The sequence below is a fragment of the Lactuca serriola genome, chromosome 7 (assembly GCF_051521515.1).
Source record: "Lactuca serriola cultivar US96UC23 chromosome 7, Lser_US96UC23_V15, whole genome shotgun sequence".
NCBI lineage: Eukaryota > Viridiplantae > Streptophyta > Magnoliopsida > Asterales > Asteraceae > Lactuca > Lactuca serriola.
Genome location: NC_136414.1, coordinates 197,985,952 through 197,999,426, shown reverse-complemented (window position 1 = coordinate 197,999,426; position 13,475 = coordinate 197,985,952). Strand labels below are relative to the sequence as shown.

The 13,475-nt window shown below is 32.0% G+C and overlaps 1 long non-coding RNA gene and 1 pseudogene across 1 annotated transcript; one reads left to right on the top strand and one right to left on the bottom strand.

Annotated features, from left to right (window-relative positions):
- The first annotated feature begins 4,083 nt into the window (after positions 1-4,083).
- On the top strand, positions 4,084-5,273 carry LOC145063300 (uncharacterized). The gene is made up of 3 exons (XR_013687913.1): positions 4,084-4,316; positions 4,689-4,911; positions 4,994-5,273. It is a non-coding gene; the product is annotated as an uncharacterized LOC145063300 (long non-coding RNA).
- Positions 5,274-7,951: 2,678 nt separating this feature from the next.
- LOC145065268 (25S ribosomal RNA) lies at positions 7,952-8,959 on the bottom strand (annotated as a pseudogene).
- Between the last annotated feature and the right edge of the window lie 4,516 nt (positions 8,960-13,475).

Genomic DNA, 13,475 nt, shown 5'->3' with positions numbered 1-13,475 from the left:
CTAGGTAAATGAAGAGTCATGGGTATTAGGGTTTAACCCTAATCCTCCATACTATATAAAGGAGTCCTTGGTTCTAGAATTGGAACTAGTGTGTGTGAGCATAAGGGTGAGCCGATTTCTATAGTGTTCTTATTCTCTCAAGAACTTCCAACTTGTTTTGGTGATTTGTGACACCACTTGAGGCATCCACATTATTGGTGCTAGACTGCTAGGCTCTAAAACTCCAAGCAATCAACCACAAAAGAAAGGTATGTTATTCTACTTAAAGTTTTCTATTACAAGTACCCCATAACATGCTAGTTAGGTTGTAAACCTTAGAAATCAAATTTGCATGTATTTTAGAGAAAACATAGATCCAAGGTTTCTAAGGTTGCATGTGCACTACATGAGTGTTAGTATGCTCAAAACCCATCAGAAAATGGAACCAAAATGACATGCATGGATTCAAAACTCAACCAAACTTCAGATCCAAAGCATATAACCTTCAAGGGACCACAAAGATCCTGAAAGTTGCCAACTTTATGGAATCCATCCATCCAAAATTTCCCAAATGTGAAGAAAATTGACAAAAATCATAGATCTAGAAGCCTAATGCATAAAGATTGGAACTTGATTGTAACGTCCCAAAAATAAGACCTAAAAATTTTCATTTTTAATCTAAATAAAACGATATTTCAAAACATTGCCATACAACCAAGATAGACCAAAGTATATCCTTACATCATATCATATCAGAATAAATCACAAAATGCAAAATAAGGTGGTGTTTGCTCTACAATCACCCCGGACTCTTCCTTTTCGAACCAGAAGTACCTGAAACATAAACTGAAAACCATAAGCACAAAGCTTAGTGAGTTCCCCAAAATACCCCATACCATACATAACAAACATATACTAGGCCCCCATCCTTCATTGGGCCCCGTGTGACAACCTGAAAAATTTATTCTTGTAAAAGTCAATCTTAGTCAACGAAAGTCAAAACATATCAATTAAAGGTCAAATTTAATTCTTAAATTACCTTAAAATAGTTAGAGCAATAAGTTATAGATGAATGGATTTTGTATTCAGAGTGTAATGTATAAAGGAGGAAACTCTTAGGAACCGAGAACCTTTGCCCGAGCCACAAACCTCGCAGCCACAAACCTCGCAGCCGCAAACCTACCTCGGAGTCGCAAACTGTCCTCGGCCGTGAACCCTCCATCGGACCGTACACTCCTCGATATATATATATATATATATATATATATATATATATATATATATATATATATATATATATAGGGAAAACTGCAATAAAGTCCCTACATATTGGCCTCATAATCGATTTAGTCATTATATATTTTTTTTATTCAATTAAGTCCCAAATACCGATAATCGTATTCAATTTAACCCATTGACCCGGTCAACAGGTCATCCAACTTTCAAAAATTACATTTTTGACCCAAAATTTCAAAATTTATTACAAATTTGGTCCAAAATTTACACTTTTGGCTGAGATTTTAATTTTTTTTACAAATTTGGTCCAAAATTTTCCCTTTTTGCCCAAATTTTAGAATTTTATTATGAATTCATCATCACTTTAGTTTTTTTTACAATTTTTTTTCTCAAAAATTTGTTTCTAATATGGTTTTTATTTATAAAATCATATTTATATAAAAAAACATATATTCACATAAAAATCTTATTTTTTCTATATAAAAACTTTTTTTAAAGGTTTTTTGTATATAAAATATCTAGTTATAAAAATAGCTTTGGATTATTTGTGTGATATCTCTTAAAAAATCAATTAAGAAATTAAAAGTAACCCTAAATTATAAAAACAAGTTTGGATTATCTTTTCTTTAATCACATTTATATGAAAGTTTAAACTAGTTACATTATATATGAAAGTTATATATATATATATATATATATATATATATATATATATATATATATATATAATATTATATTTTATTCGTAAGAATTTTTTTAAGAAAAAAGTTAAAATCATAACTTTGATATATTTTTATAACTTTTTAATAAATATATTATCAAAATAAAACATATCCATTCATGGCACGTGTCCGATCTAGGTTATGACTTTTTATTGCCAATCAACCTCTTCTTACTTGGATTATTTATAATCTTCTATTTCCTTTATTTTTTAATGTTTGTTATATGGAAAACCGGTTGCAATTTATTATCGATAAACATGTTTTTAGGGGAGTGAGAAATGAACAAAAATACAATAGCAACATAAATATATAAACTATTATAACTATCAATAACACAATAAAATACTTTAACTAAAGTTCTAAAGAATTTACACATGATTTTGACTAAAAAAATTCCTTGTGAAGCTCAACTCAAGCATTTTTCAGGTGTTTGAGTAATTTTTTTAACCAAACTCATGTGTAAATTCTTTAGAACTTTAGTTAAAGTATTCTATTGTGTTATTGATAGTTATAATATTTTATATATTTATGTTATTATTGTATTTTTGGTTATTTCTCACTCCCCTAAAAACATGTTTATCGATAATAAATTACAACCGGTATTCCATATAACATACATTAAAAAATAAAGGAAAAACAAGATTATAAATAATCCAAGTAAGAAAAGGTTGATTGGCAGTAAAAATCACAACCTAGATGGGACACGTGTCATGTATGAATATGTTTTATCTAGATAATATATTTATTAAAAAGTTATAAATAATATATCAAAGTTATGATTTTAACTTTTTTCTTAAAAAAATTCTTATGAATAAAATATAATATTGATATATTATATATATTTTAAACTTTCATATATAATGTAACTAGTTTAAACTTTCATATAAATGTGATTAAAGAGCAAATAATCCAAATATGTTTTTATAATTTATGGTTACTTTTAATTTCTAAATTGATTTTTTAAGAGATATCACACAAATAATCCAAATCTATTTTTATATCCAGATATATATATATATATATATATATATATATATATATATACAAAAAACCTTTTAAAAAAAGTTTTTATATAGAAAAAAAAAACATGTTTATGTGAAAATATCTTTTTTTTTGTATAAATATGAATTTATAAAGAAAAAAGCATATTAGAAAAAAAATTTGAGAAAAAAAGTTGTAAAAAAGCTAAAGTTAGGATGAATTCATCATAAAATTCTAAAAATTGGGCAAAAAGGGTAAATTTTGGACCAAACTTGTAAAAAAAGTTTAAATCTGGACAAAAAATGTAAATTTTGGACCGAATTTGTAATAAATTTTGAAATGTGGGCCAAAAATGTAATTTTTGAAAGTTGGATGACCTGTTGACCGGGTCATAGGGTTAAATTGAATACGATTACTGGTATTTGGGACTTAATTGAATAAAAAAAATATATAAGGACTAAATCGATTATGAGGCCAAGATGTAAGGACTTTATTGCAGTTTTCCATATATATATATATATATATATATATATATATATATATGTGTGTGTGTGTGTGTGTGTGTGTGTGTGTGTGTGAGTTTGGCTAATTTTATCCTCATTTCTTCATCTCTGGCCGAAAACACATTCTTTTTCTTTCTAGATCTTCAAATGAAAACTCTCAATTCCTTCTCAAATATCATCCTTCTTCCTAGGGGTGTTCGCGGTTCGGTTTGAAATCGTGAAACCGGCCAAACCGGTCATCGGTTTGGTTTTACGGTTTGTATTTTTCTATACGGCTTAGCTTGCGGTTTCGAACTTTTCAAACCGTATTGAACGGTTTGGCTTACGGTTTTTAAGATTTCAAGCCGTATAAAAATCGGACCGGATCGTAGAATTTGAATATATATATATATATATATATATATATATATATTAATTAATTTTTTTATATGTAATTATATTTTATTATATTATATATTAATTTTTATATACAAATAATAAACTTTAAAACCATAATATTGAATTATTAGAGCCCAATTATAGTTTCTTTTGTGATCTGGTAATTAGTAAATGAAGCCCAAATTGATAGTCCCTAAATCCTAGTCCAGTAGTCCACCAATCCACCTCCACCTCCAAGCAATCGTGAACGACAACGTGATTCACTAATTCGTTTCAGATTTTGAACTTGCCCTAATCGAGTAATTGCAAATCACAAAGACGCAAAGGCTCGGTTTCCACTTTCTAGTTTCCACACCACTCGTTTCCCTCCGACTACAGGTCTACAGCTCGTCGCCTCCCCTGCGGCAGCTCCGATTCTAGCCCTGTTTGGCGTTTGCATATACGAGTGTCCGACAGTACGACTAGGCGACTACACCTCTCGTTTCTCTATCGTTGGCTGGCTCGTTGCTCCGATAAGGTATGTTGTGTTCTGAATCAACTGAACTGATTTGTTTACCATCCATCTACACCTGATTTCTATTCATTATTATCATTATAATTCTTTCTAAACTTGTTGCTACACTCAATCGATAATCTTATAATATTATGTGCAAGTTGGATTTCGATTTCCAATCACCTCTCTTATCATTGTGAGTTTGAATTTTTTTAACAGAAGCAAACATGGAAGGAAACTGTACATAAAAATAATTGGAACGAAACAAAAGTAGAAATGAGTTGTTGACTTTTTATTTCTTTCTAAACCTGTTGCTAACTGCTAAGAATCATCACCTCTTAATCTGATTTTAGTGAGTCCACAATTATGAATTCTGATTGCACTTTTTTCTTTCAGTTCCTTACATGGATAAAGATAACATCAGTATTCCAATTAGTGAACCTGTGAACATCATTGATGCTGGTGATGATATGGAAGAGATTGATGTAGATGATGATGTTCATGTGGAGCAAAATGGAGGTGCTGCTGATAATAACCAAGGAAGGGGACGAAAACAGTCTATTGTTTGGTTATGAAGATGTGTTGAAAGAAATTGAAGACCTTGATGAAATTGAAAATGGTAAGTTTTAAATTTTCAAAAGTTATATATTTTCTCTTACTTATTATTTCCAAATTCTAACAAAATATAACTTGTATTTTAGATTTTGCAAGCAAACTTAATATTTGCACCGACAATATCGACTAAAAGGTACATTTCTTCTCACGGTTTTATATTGAATTTTTGGTGTGATGTTTTAATATTGATTTTTTTGGAAAACAAAAGCTTATGAATTGGATAGCATTTTGGAAGTGAACTTGCTGATATTGCTTTTTGGACAACAATTATGCTATTTTGGACAACTTAGTAAGTTGTGTGTATTAGTCTAATATTTGATGTAATGAAACAATATTTGATATTCTCATTTACTGCTTTTTATTTGCTATTTGGAGAACTTTTTGGTAGTTTTCTTGCTATTTTGACAATTTTAATATAGCAGTATTTTTAACAAACCGTTAATAGTGCCATTTTTTTACTAAATTAGGTAGAATTTTGACTGTTTTAATACCTTAAATAGTGCAGTTTTTTTTTACTGTTTTAATACCTTTAATAGTGCAGTTTTTTTATTATTTTAATACCTCTAATATTGCAGCTTTAATATTAGGTAGAATTTTTACTGTTTAAATAAACGTAATAGTACGGTTTTTTTTTTACTAAATTAGTTTAATGGACTCGATTAAAATTAGCCTAAAAAGCCCAAACCGTGAAATCAAACCGGAGCCAAACTATTAGTAACGGTTTGGTTGGCTCCGGTTTGGTTTGGTTCAGTTTTAAATTTTCAACGGTTCGACATTGGTTTTTGCTTGACAAAAATCATTAGTAACGGTTTGGCTTCGGTTTGACCTAAAAACCGAAAAAACCAGACCGTGAACACCCCTACTTCTTCCCTTGATCTTAAAGGGAACTTGCTTAGAATCTTCAAATTGTTCATCATTCATCAAGATTGTTAGGCTGTGAACACCCAACTTGGGTCGTAAACTCAAGAACACCAAGTGTTCTTAGGCCGTGAACAGCTTGCAACCTTCAAACTCTGCATCTAACACCCTTATTTGTAAGTTAAATTTGCAAATTAGTTTGATCCCCTATCATTCTTATGTTTATTTTCATTAATAGGTGTATATATATATATATATATATATATATATATATATATATATATATATATATATATATATATATATTATATGAATCGTGTTTAGGACTAGTTTTGTTAGTGAGTTCATACCTCTATAATCTACCTTTTTTAACGGTTTTAAATCCTTTTTTTTGGGGGGGGGGGGTGGATACAAGTTGAACACAATTAAATTTTGCTAATATTTACCTTTGATAACAATCACACAAAAGTGTTTCTTATCTTTTAAATATTGTGTTTACAATAAAAGATTACAAAAAACTTCCAAAATGACTTAAAGTCATGTAAACTCTTTTTAAACACTATTAAACTCCTTTAAAATATTTTATAAACTCTTTATACTTATATTTGTCAAAATCATGTTTATATATGTATAGGTATATAAATAAGACTTAAAGGGCTTAGGACTAATGAATTGCCTTATTTCATTTTTCTTGTTTGGATGTGGGCTTAAGGTGGAGTTATTTGTCCGAAGGTCGTTTCCTTCTTAATTATATATATTATACACATAGGAATATAAGAGGGTACTTCAATCAATATTGTTACCTTTGTACCATGCTGAGCAAAGGGGTACATTCATGAGAGATCATGCTAAATAGATAGAACATATAAATTATAACAGGTATAATTTATGAAACAAACGAGAAATCTATTTTTACCAAATAAGTATACAAGGTTTAAACTACTTTGTTAAAGAGAGGATATAATTCAATCTTTACTTAAAACTAGATAAACCAAAATGTGATGGTACTATTTCAGGACATAGCAATATACTTGCTATGTCAAATTTTTGTAACCAGAGTCTCCTGGAAGGAGAGCGGGCATTGTGTGTATAGATCTATACGAGACTAACAATCTCACATCCCGACTTTTAGCTACAGTCACGCCGACAGGCCTACGGGTGACAAATGTCACATCAGTTTCGACGCCAGAAGGTCGTTGTGTTTATACTAGGCATTCAGCATGGTTATAACCACATCATATTTTAACCCTAATTAACCAGTTTAATAATAGGGTAGTTATTACACCCGTAGTGTATTTTTAAGAAATACTACTGCATCAATCATTTTCCGTAAACAAAACTAAAACCATTCTTCTTATAATTTATGGTGAGTTAAAATTATGTTATACAATGTTATAAGTACAATAACACATATACAAAATGGTTTTATAGTATTAAAACTACTTCTCACTTGTAAAGCATAAAGTATAGGATTTTCTGAAACACATTCAATCATTTTCTTAAAACTAATGCATCCATAAAAGAAACTAATACTGATGAACTTACCAACTTAAATGTTGACCCTCTCTTTCAAAATAACTTGTATTCTCAGGGAATCCAGTAGACAGGTACACCCCCACAACTTTTGGAGAAGACGGCATAGTGTAGTGTTGCGTCTTTTGTCTTTTACTACATCTACTTTTGATGTCCAATGTTCAATGATTGAACACCTATGTAAAAACTTATACATTATTAATGCAATGGTTGTTGTACTTTGATTACTATAATTCATGTGTTGTGATACTTGACATGAAGTCACCCACCCCCGAACGTTTCAGGTGTTTTGGTTTGGGGGTGTGACAGATTGGTATCAGAGCATTGTTTATAGTGAACTTAGTATATTAATTCATAAAATATATACAACTATAAACACAAAAGGATAAAAACACTCTGACCAAGATAATATCATATAATATAATCATCAGGCCACGCCCGGTAACGAGCGCTGCTCAACATACATACCAATGCATACACACACAAGAGTCACGTAGACATCTATCATCTTAACATAATAAACCATGGGTCGGCATTGGTGCCTTCGACCCGCTAAACATAGCGAGGAAACTCACCTCAGACTGTTGAATCTCACAGATAAATCTCTGGCTGCTGGCCCGCTAAAATCCCTGTGCTGTCAATCACAAAATAACATCTAAATAATAATTGGATCCTGACTCACACTAAGAGTGCAAACTAGGGTAAAAGACCTTTTTACCCATTACCTAACTTGGCCCAAGGCCAAGGCCCAAACTAATTATCCAAAAAATCCCAAATTCCAAAATGATCACTTAAAACCCAAATATAGCCTAATTTTCCAAATTGGGCCCAAATCCCTTCATGGGAGCTCGCACAAAATGCGTTATCTGGCGGGCTTCCCCTGTCTCTAAGGATCGAATAACCCATGTGCAAGTGTCGTTCACATGGAACCTTTCCCCTATTCGGCCTTCAAAGTTCTCATTTAAATATTTGCTACCACCACCAAGATCCGCACCGAAGGCCGCTCCGCCCAGGCTCACGCCCAAGGTTTTGCAGCGACCGTTACGCCCTCCTACTCATCAGGGCCTAGCACTTTCCCCGACGCTCGGGTGTAGGTCATGCGCTAAAGCACCACCCATTTTTGGGGCTAGTTGATCCGACAGGTGAGTTGTTACACACTCTTTAGCGGATTTCAACTTCCATGATCACCGTCCTGCTGTCTTAATCGACCAACACCCTTTGTAGGTTCTAGGTTAGCGTATAGTTTGGCACCGTAACCCAACTTCCGGTTCATCCCGCGTCGCCAGTTCTGCTTACCAACAATGGCCCACTTGGAGCTCTCGATTCCATAGTACAACTCAACAAAGCAACCGCACCGTCCTACATATTTAAAGTTTGAGAATAGGTCAAGGGCATTGCGCCCTCGATGCCTCTAATCATTCACTTTACCCGATAGAACTCGCACCCGGGCTCTAACTATCCTGAGGGAAACTTCGGAGGGAACCAGCTACTAGACAGTTCGATGTGTGTGTGTGTATACATACATACATACATACATACACACATACATACATATATATAATTATATGTTACTTTTTAACTATTATTGTTAATTAATTTAAAACCACTTATTTGGAAAATTTTCAATTATTTTAAAAATATTGGTTTTGGATATTTTTAGTTAAATCGACGTGTCGATTTAGTTTTACATTTAACAAATTTTAATGTTTTAAAATATTTTAAATAAATATATTTTTTATTTTTTTAAGTTTATTTGATATTTTGATTTACATATTAGATTTAACATGATACTTAAATTAAACATTTTAAGTATATTATATTGATAATGCAAAAAATCCATCATTAATATGATAATATTTCACATTTGAATTATAATATAGATATATTAGAATGAAATATGAAGAGTACGGGGGTTTCAAATACATTTTAAAGGAAAAATATTTCTTAAAAGGTTATGTTATTTTTAACTATTATTATTGTTAATTAATTTAAAATATATATTTGGAAAATTTATAATTATTATAAAAAATTGATTTTGGATATTTTTAGTTAAATCGACATGTTGATTTAGTTTTATATTAAAAAATTTAAACATTTTAAAATATTTTAAATAAATAGTTTTGTAATATTTTTAATTTTTTTTTGTTATTTTGGTTTACGTTTTAGAGTTAACATGATGTTTAATTTAATTATTCTAAGTATATTATAATGATAATGCAAAAACTCCACCATTAATATGATAATATTTCACATTTAAAAAGACATTTAAATTATAAAATAGATATATTAGAATGAAATTTGAAGAGTTTGGAGCTTTCAAACGCATGTAGTGAAGGAAAAAAATGCTTATTTTATAGTATAGTATAAATAAATATAGATATAGATTGATAGAAAATTTACAATCAATTATCAGACTTAGGGGACGTTTGTTTGCCTCTTAATTAGAAAATTAAGAGGCACCCTCTTAAATTTTCAGATATAGACTGTTTGTTAGGCTCTTAAAAAAAACCTCTTAATTTTTTAAAACCCTTTTAAAAATTCAGAGACGGAGTCTTACCCCTTTGCCAAAGCCCTTTTACACGTCTCCTTCAATCAAAGCTTCAACCGACTCCATCCTCATGTTGTCACCGTCGCCGTCCACAATTATCCTCGCCGCCTTTGTCCGCCAATTCCATCTTCGCCTCTGTTTGCCAGTTCTGTCGATGCCTTCTTCCGTTAGTATCGTTGCAGCCTCCATCCTTCAATTCCGTTCCATCTGTTGTTCAATCTTCAAACTTCGATTTCTCTTCCTGTCGTTCGATTCACAAGCTTTTAAGGTTCGAACACAACAAATGTCCATATCTTATCTGGTTTTCAAGCCAACGTTCAGCAGTATGTGGTTAGTCCATTGCGCCCATTCTAAGTAAGGTTTTTTCTTTCTTGCCCTAAAAATCGATTATCAATTCATATAGATGTTGTTGACTTTTTTTATTCCTAAAATTAGATGCCCTAAAACTTGATTATTAGAGTTGTAGATGAATTTTTCTAGAGCTGTAGCCTTCTTTTGGATTTGTCTGGGGTTTTGGTTAATTAATCAAGGGAAGTGTAAGAAGACACTTTCAAGATTATATTAAAGTTATAGTCTTTGTTTCTCAACCAAATTCTGGAGATTTTTTTATTCTAAAAAAGCTTTTTCCTCTTTAGATTGTAGTGATAAAACATAGTTGATGATTATGCCAAGAAGACGAAGCTCTGATGATTGGAATGTGGATCTGTAGTGAACAAATTGTTTAGTTGTCTCTTTTATTGTTTATTAGAATCATTGTTTAGATTTGGAAATCAATATTCTTGTTTGAGCCATGTATTTCCTTGTACCTTACATGCTTGCACTTTATTTTGCATTCATATCTAGATAATCTATTGTTAAACTATGATACTAATGTTGTGCAACATGGTCAGAATGTTTTAACAAGAAGTAGCATTATACTTCCAAAGTATGTTGTCTTAATAAAGAAAAGGTTAAAAATATAATGTTGTAATTTAAAGAAATGATACATAAGGGTATAATGGTCATTTTTCTCATTCAGCACAACAATTCAGAGGTTCCAACCAAACAACATATTAAAAATTCAAATCTTAAAATTTCAGACCATCTTAAAAATTCAGATCTCTTAAAATTTCAAACCTTAAAAATTCAAATCCTAACAAACAGCCCCTTAAACTACAAATTAAGTTATATATACCAATTTTTTATATACACAAGTTTTTTTATCAATGCACTGATTATTGGCGTAAACAGAGACATAACGATGAACCAAAACATGTAAAACATGCGTATGAACCTATTCAACCGACCTTGCCAAACTTAAATCAGCAGAATCATACCTTAATCGCTATGAACTCCGAAAATAACTTCACAAACTTTCATCTTCGATTTTTCCTTCGTTTCTTCATATTTTTTCACATTTCCAATGGGTACTTTCTCAAGCTTTCTATGATGCCTTTAGTCAATGTTTTAAAAACCGGTTTTTAGTTGAACCAGTATGGTGACCGGTTTCCGGTTTAACCGGTTCGACCACCAAGTGAACCGGTTTCTATATTTTTTTATGTTTTTCCTATTTTTCTACACACACACACACACACACACACACATATATATATATATATATATATATATATATATATATATATATATATATATATATATAAATCATGAATTTGATGTTTACAAGTTCAAACATTAAAAATACATATAAAAATAAGTTGTAGATAAATCCAAATACATAAAATAACACATAACCATAAGTTTTAGTGTTTTACATCAATCGATATGTAACACCCAAAATTTTCAATTAATTTTTCACAATTTAAAAACACACTTTCATTCATAATTGTTATAAAAATATCATTGTATCACAACAATCCATAACATCACATCCCAAGATCATAATATGTAAAAACTCCTCGTGTGTGTACTGATCAAGCCAACGCCTTCCCACGATCCTCACTGGTACCTGAAACACATAACACAACACTGTAAGCATAAATGCTTAGTGAGTTCCCCAAAATACCACACACAACACATATTAGCCACTCGAGACTATAACTCTATTTGACCCTCTGGTCAATGTGACTCAGTGGGACCCTCCAGTCCCATAACTCTGTGGGCCCTTTGGCCCTAACTTTGTGGACCTTCCGGTCCTAACTCTGTAAACTCTGTAACACACATAACATACATCACATAGAAATCACATCATGCAAAAGCATACAAAATACTCTGTCACATAACTCTAATTACCACTCTAGGTAAAGTATAGTGAGAAGACTCACCTCGGGTAACTCGGTAATCTCAGACTCTGTAAAATCTGGTCTAGCTTCCGCCTAATCATATGAAATAAACACTCTAAATCAATACATCTCTCAAGGCTAGACTATTCTCTCTCTTAGTACTCTCAGAAGGTTGAAAGACCATTTTACCCCTCTCATGGCTCAAAGACCCTAAAGTTGACCAAACCCTAAAAGTCAACAAAAGTCAACTCTCCGGGTTACGTTGGGCGTACCCGGCGTCCTCACAGAAACAGGGTGCGCGACCCCTTACGCTGTGCGTACTGGAATTACGCCCCGCGTAACTCCCATTTTTAGACTCTAAGCTCTTGAGGTCTTAAACAGTTAAGACCCACATCCAACATCTAGATCTGACCATTTCTAAGCCTCTTAATCCATAAAGTTGGTGACTTTAAGCCTTTGCATGGCTGGACAAGTCACTAACACACATAACATTCCATTTCCCAACTCTAGAAAGCTCATAACTCAAGCATGACCTCATAACAACGACCAAGATGGAATTCTTATGGATCTATAACACAAATATCACTGAAATGGGACAGATCTAGGTCCATGGAGTACATTACACTCATAAAAGTCTCCACCTTTGGGACTTTTAACCCTAGAAATGGTCCATGCAACATCAAACCAAATAAAGATGAAAGTTTTGAACTTTACACCTCTAGATGAAGCTCCTTTCTCTGAAGATCTCAGATCCAAACTTGCACTTCAAGCCCTAGCCTCCACAAGCTCTTCTCCTTCTTCTTCACTAACACACCAAGACACTTTTAGCTCCAAAACACACACACTCAAGCTAAGGACGATGGAAGGCTCTCTCTTAGGGTTTCATTCTCTGATATGAAGGTTGAGAAATGAGCCTTAGCATCCTTTAAATAGTGCACAAGCCAAACATTTAGGGTTTGCATCTGGACCCGTTACACCCAGCGTAATCCTGGGTACGCCCAGCGTACCCAGGCGAGTCCGCGTCCAAATTAAGCGCATGAGTACGCGCAGCGTACTCCCCAGTACGCCCAGCGTACTCATTTGCTACAAGAACTCTCTCAAGAGACCAATCTTGACATCTTGACAAAATGGAATGGTTAAATAGTTTTACCTGAATTTCGGGATGTTACACCATATACGTTAAAAAGAAAATAAAGTATAATACCGAAACTAAATATGGTTTTCGATGAATAAAAACACATGAAAAAACTTTATAACATTTACCCTATGTTTTTATTTTGAAAAAACTAAATACATATGAAAAACATTACAAATGTTTATTATGTAAATGGTTCTTTTTCATGTTTTTTTTTATTCGGTTCAACCAGTTTATTTTGACCGGTTCAACTGGGTTTTTCTAAAAACCGGCCG